General features: G+C 33.9%; 1 pseudogene; it reads left to right on the top strand.

The window, feature by feature from the left end:
* The first annotated feature begins 4,598 nt into the window (after positions 1–4,598).
* On the top strand, positions 4,599–6,603 carry LOC149224381 (cyclin-dependent kinase B1-1-like; annotated as a pseudogene).
* Positions 6,604–7,052: the final 449 nt, after the last annotated feature.

Here is a 7,052-nt window from a genome sequence, read left to right as displayed (position 1 = left end):
CAAGTTATAAAACCTCTCTTAAACATCTTAGGGTATTTGGTTTTGACGCTTATGTACATGTTTCAAGGAACACTATGAGTAAATTGGAAAAGAAAGATGAAAAGTGTATCTTCATTGGATATAAATATGGCTTGAAAGGTTATAATATTTGGAGCACCAAAGATAAGAAGGCTGCATATAGTCAAGATGTGGTGTTTAGAGAACCAAAGACATTTTCAAATAGGAATTCCAACCATGGGATAAATAACTAGACAAGACAAAGTTTGAATTGAAGGATGATGATTGAGAGTCTATGAATAAGGATAAGAATAAGAAAAACCAGATATTTCAGTATTTAGGAGATTAGTTAGGGAAAGAAGGAAACCATAGAGATATACTCTGATTGATTTCCATTCTAATTTTGGGTTGTTTATTATTGATGATTATTGTAGAAATCTTATAGAGGTAGTGGATTTAGAGGATGGAAAAAATTGGAAAATGGTCGTAGTTGAAGAAATGGAAGTCCTCTAAAAAAAGAGAGGCTTAGGATCTAGTGTATTTTCTAGCTAGAAGAAAAGCCATTATGAACAAATGGGTGTTTAAGGAGAAGTTTAATATTGAAGGAAAAGTGGAGAAATATAAAGAATTGTTAGTAGAAAAATATTATTTCTAGGAAGAAGGAATTGAATTTGGTAATATTTTTTGTTTTTTTGCAAGTTAAATTCTAGTAATTTTTTTTATGTGTTATTATTTCTTTTGACTTTGAAGTAGAAAAGAGAATGTGAAGAAAAATATCCTACATGGGGATATAGAAGAATAAATCTACATAAATCAATGAGGAGGACTTGTGATGAAGAGAAATAAAGAGATGGTATGCAAGAAGAAAAAGTCCCTGTACGGTTTAAATTAATTACCAAGTATGTGGTATCAAAAACTTGATAGTTACTTATATATCAGAACTTGGATTCACAAGGAGCAAAGAAGATCACTATGCATATTTCAAATGTGTTGGTGATTATCTTATTTATTTGGTCTTGTATGCAGATGATATGTTGTTTATTGGAAATGACACGGAAATCATCTAGGAGGTGAAAACCCAATTTTCCTCTAAATTTCACATGAACGATATTAATCCTACAAATATCGTTTTGGACATGGAAATTAAAATAGACCAGAAAAAAAAGAAATTATGGTTAAATAAGAGGAAGTATGTCAAGACAATATTGCAAATATTTAATATAGAGGAATATGATTTAATAAAGTTCCAAATTCTTATAGGTGTAAAGTTATATGTATATCAGTCTCTTAGGAAATAGGAATAGGAAAAGGAAATGTCCGGTGTTTCTTATACTAATGTGGACGAGAATTTGATATATGCGGTTATTTGTACATGTCTAGACATTTCACATGTAGTAGGAGTATTGTTTAGGTAGATGTCAAAACCAAAGAGCATTGGATAAGAGTAAAGAGTGTTTTCATGTATTGATGTGGAACTTCTAGTTGTGGATTACGCTACCAAGGAAGACTAGGATTGCATAGATAGTTGGATATACATGGCTTTGTAGATGCAGATAGGGATAGAGATCTAGATCATTTAAGATCTACAAGTGGGTATATTTTAACCTATTTGGAAGAAAAATTTGTTGGATGAGCAAGAGATGGTTTGTAATGGATCTCACAACTATAGAATTTAAACACATGGTAGCCACTTATGCAAACAAGGAAGTAAAATGGTTATAAACATTGTTTCAGGTAGTTCTTTTCTATAGTAATCTATAAGAATAAATTGCAAGGGTGAGAGTATAATATTCCTAGTGAAGAACCTAGATTATCATTCTAAGATAAGCCATTTCAATGAATAATACCACCTTATGAGAGATATCATTGAAGACAAGAAGATGCTACTAGTAAACGTGAACACTTTAAATAATGCCGCAAATTCATTAACACAATCTATGAGCATTGATAGGTTCTTTTAATGTAGAGAAAATGGGCATTACTACCCTAGATTGTTGATCATGCACTTCTGTGACCCCTTGTATGTAAATAAAACACCTAGTGGGAGAATGTTGGTGTGTGTTATATTTTTTGAAGACTATCTTGATGTGTGATTCATTACATCAAATGTAATGGGGGTGTCATAACGGGAGGAAAGGCCACCTTGCTTGGTGGCTCATAAGGAGGATAGGATTCCCGCTATAGAGGGTTTAGGGGCCAATTCCCTTGAAAGAAAAGGGCAATATTTTTCATCTTTTTTAGATTTTTCAAAAACATTTTTTTCGCTTTTAGTGGTTTTGTAGCATGTAGTGGTTCAACCCATGGTTTTGTAAATACAATTAAGGAACTATAGCTGTATTCTAATCTAATATAAAAGGATTGACCATTTATGGATTCCATGGGATATACATATTGTATTATAACACTACAAAAACATAATACATTGATTTATTTATTTGTTTTCTCTATTTGTGTTTCTAGAGTAAAATATATGTGTTAAATGTATGTGTATGACATTTTATCCTTTATTTTTATTTTTATTTTACTTATTATTAAAAATGAGTTTGCAATAATTAACCATACAAAGTTATAACCTACAGCAATTATGAATATTTTTTACCTACAAAATATTCAAGACTACGAGGGAGTCATCCGTAGAAACTAACGGAATTATTCTTCATAAACAAACACTTGTAATTATAGTAAAAATATAACATAGAGGTTCATATGGAAGATTCCCATCGAAATTCTTGTAATCAAGGCATCCACTTACAAAATCAAAGTTTCTTTAGAAATATCGTTTCCCCTGGATATGAACTGTTGATATATTTGCTGAAAAAATGTTTTCGGCTATAATAATTACTTCTTGTACCTTGGTTATGATAAGATTGAGGCCTATATTTCAATTTTTTCATTCTTCAGTTTCCCAATGTAATGAAATCTTGGAATCTCCCAATACTGGAAAGCATTTAAATCACCTTTATATAGGTCCTTTTTAACATATGCCATAAAACATAAAATTGTGCTCGATTATTGGTTCATTGTATTGGAGCATACTTTAAGAGCACAAAATTTGAATACTTGAAATGAAGAATCACACTTGGACCATAAATAGTTGGAATGCTTTCACATGCTCCATCATAAAATCTCAATGGATTACATAAAAAAAACTTCAAGTCCTTTTCCTTTTGAGGTTCTCTTTATTTGTTTCCATAACCGTTGTGATATGACGAGCTATTGGAACACGGGGACTTCATTCACGTAAACTTTGACATATCACTTGTGTTTGTGGCATACTAAACAATATCTTTAATTTGACTACATATTGGAAAATACCTCTAAAAATCACATTATTTAACCCCCTATTAATACGAATCCAATACACTTTTCCAATTTGAAAAAACCCTACTTTCAATAGATATTATAGGTATCAATTTTGCCATTAACAATTTTTATGACCCTTTATAATTTTTCATTAACCTTGAGCTCCATTTTTTATACCTGCCAATATAAAAACCCTTTAGCCCTATTATATGCTCAATATATTATGTCATTTTTTCTTAATATATATCCTCCAATATGAATGCACGTGGTATGCTATTGCTCCCATAATGAAACCCGAGTGTATTAGAATATGGATGCAATTCTTATTTTTAAAATTTATTAAGTTTTTCCCCACAATATCCCATAAACAAACAAATTCTTGGTAAGCTACTATAATTTAGCTAATTAGATGATGCAATAGATAGTTTATCTAAGTCAATTTATCCCATTTAGGTCTTCCTAATGCTTCCTTAATAATCTCATTCTATATAGATTTTGAGAAGAGGCACGTTATGAGTAAATGATCAATTGTTTCTACATTATTTTTACACATCACACATCTATTTAGAGCCACCCATCCCATTTTTTGCCCAATTTCCCATGCTAGAGTGTTATTTTCCATTTCTAGCCACAATAAAACTATTTTTTCAATTTTTTCCCCAATTTCCCATGCTAGAATGTTATTTTCCATTTCTCACCCCAATAAAACTATTTTTTTTAAGATAAGACCATCTCCAAACACATCTCTACCACCCAAGTCTTTCCACAATCAAACCCTTCTTAGTTTTGATAACATAACTGAGTTTAATATTGTATTTCACTAACCCAGGTTCCTTAGCCACTCAAAACCCACCAAAATAGTCAAAACACACCAAATTCCCGCGGAAGCCGATTAATGCAAAGAACATTAAACATCCTATATATGAATATTAACCTTAAAAGTCCATTGCTTCTCCCCTTTCTACGGTAAAATAATAACGTTTAACTGAAAATGTTTAGCCAACTTGGTCGGTCGAAAATGTTTACGGTTAGATGGAGATTTGATATTTAAATATCTAGTGTTGAGTAGTGTCAGAAACAAATTAAAACGGTTACATGGATGACTGTAGTGGAATGAAATTTATTCGACTGTGAACAGATTGTATAAGAAATTTATTCGACTGTGACGGGATTGTATTCTGGGCTTGTAGGTGGGTGGATTTATTGCTGAGGGAGGTAGCGAAGATTTTGGGATCATTTTTCTGTTTCTCCTTTCTGGATTTGATTGAATAAATCTGAATTGATTGAATAAGTCCAGCATGGATAAGTATGAGAAGCTCCATAAGGTCGGGGAGGGTGGGTCGGGGAGGGTGGGTTTGGGAAGGTGTACAAAGCAAGGGACAAGATCACCGGGCAGCTCGTTGCCATCAAACGGACTCGCCTCGACATGGATAACGAAGGGATTCCCGCCACTACGCTCCGTGAAATTTCGCTTCTGGAACTGCTGTCCCAGAGTGCTTATGTTGTTAAGTTAGTTCTTTTTCGGACATTAAGTTGATTCTGTTATGTTTTTCATGGCATTTAAATCCTGGCTTCTGAAATTAAAGTTGTCAGATTGAAAAGGTTCATTTCTTATATAATTGTTATCAGTTCTCGGCATTTTAAAAATGTAGTTATTTTATTTTGCTGCCATGGTTGCCATCAAATGGATGTTTGAAAATTTGGTCGTAACGGTCAAATCTGGTCATTCCCTTACTAAGCTTTAGTGTCATTAAGTGTTAAGCTACAATATAATTGTCTAGCAAACTGTTACTTGAATTTTTAGGATGCTTAGTGTGGAGCACGAGGTCAAGAATGGGAAACCACTTCTTTACATTGTCATGGAGTACCTGGACATAGATTTGATAAACTTCCTAAAGTGTGTTCCCAGCTGTGTCAGTGATGGTTACCTCCCACCGAACATTGTTAAGGTAATTTTTTTTTCACTGAATCTGTTTGTTCTTTCACTATCAATATTGCAATGTATTGCCATTTTTGCAAAGTAGGGCTCTAATTTATGTATACTGAATTCTGAGTACAGAGCTTCATGTTTCAACTTTGCAAAGGAGTTGCTGATTTTCATAGCCATGGCGTGATGCACAGGTGATGGCGAATGCGAAATTCAAATTATAGACTTAACTTCCTTTCTGGGTTGGGTTCATTAATGTGATATGGCACATCATCATGAACCATTTGTTATCAATTTAAGCCTAAGAGGTTGTGCGAGCTGAAATCAGTAAGCCAGATAAACAAGATTGGTATATTCTTAGATTTAACCTTCAATGGTATTTGATTTTCTTCAGGGATTTAAAGCCAGAAAATTTATTGGTGGACACAAGTAAAGGGTTGCTCAAAATTGCAGATCTAGGATGTGGCAGAGCTTTCACTCCGTCTGTGAGGAATTACACAACTGGGGTTTCTCCTTAATTCCTTGTCACTGGATAAAGAGGGCCTCATTTGAATTACCATCTTTTGTATTATTGGTTCCAAATTAAGATTTAGAATTAGGCTCTGATATGTATACTTGATATGTATACTTGCAGATTGGCACCCTGTTGTATAGCGCTCCAGAGATATTGTTGGGATCCGCAGATTATTCTACGCCCGTGGATATTTGGTCAGTTGGATGCATTTTTGGTGAGTGTGGCATTAGAGAAGAAATATTGTCACTTAATTTGGTGGTTTATATTGTCACTTTTTACTTGTTCTAGCTCCCAGAATTTTTCCCAGTTTACTCTCGCAACGTCACGGAATTGATATCCAAAATCTCGTACTTTTAGCTGAAATGGTGATAACACAATCACTTTTCCGCGGGGTTTCAGAAATCACACAACTCCTCGACATATTCCGGTATGGTTAGAAAGTGGTTTGGAATTTTCCCTTAAAAGTGCTAACTCATTCAATCACAAGATGAACTAAATTGTATTGAATTTTTGTCTGGAAGTTTGCTTGGCACTCCAACGGAGGAAATGTGGCCTCGTGTAAAAAGTATGCGTTACTGGCATGAATATCCTCAGTGGAAGCCTTTCGGCATCGCTTCCAAAGTTCCAAATCTTTGTCCCAGCGGTCTCGATCTTCTCAGTGTATGTTCTTCATTTGTTGTCAAACCCACGAGATTTGTCATATTTTTAAAGTCTTGTTGCCCTTGAAGATATAAAGATAATGACAAACTTAGTCATGGTGATTTGCAGAAAATGCTGCAGTACAATCCCGCAAACAGGATTTCAGCAAGGAAGGCTCCTGAGTCACCCTTATTTTGACGATCTCGATAAGTCTCGATTCTGAGTTTTTATATATCAGTATTTATGCTTCCTCAAGGATCGCAGAGGGTTTAGGAGCACATATTCAAGGAACTGGTTTTTTCGGGCTTGGAAACTTCAGCAGTAGCAAAATATTTTCATTTTTTGCGGTAATGGATTGAAAGTCTCTTTGTCTGTTCGCCAAAGCGAACAGTTTTTATTTTTTATTTTTTCAGTACGAAAAAAGCCAGATTTGTATTAATCAGATGTGACACATATTACATATAGAAAGCTGAATCATGAAACTAAAGCCTGGACATAGAAGTCTGTATGTAGTCCTCCTCATGATCTTTTACTGCTAAAAGCATTTCATGGAGGGAAGGAAAACAGAAAAGATATGGCTAATCAGAACTATATGAAAGTAATCTAAAGGATGACCTTTCAGATTTGCGAGATATAGGAAAAAAACCTATTATATGGACATCACCTGTAGGA

This window comes from Pinus tabuliformis, chromosome Q, assembly GCF_031772625.1.
Source record: "Pinus tabuliformis cultivar Carrire ecotype Pingquan chromosome Q, CPIR1, whole genome shotgun sequence".
Classification (NCBI taxonomy): Eukaryota; Viridiplantae; Streptophyta; class Pinopsida; order Pinales; family Pinaceae; genus Pinus; species Pinus tabuliformis.
The sequence above is the reverse complement of the archived record's forward strand: the minus strand, read 5'-3'. Positions and strand labels throughout refer to the sequence as shown.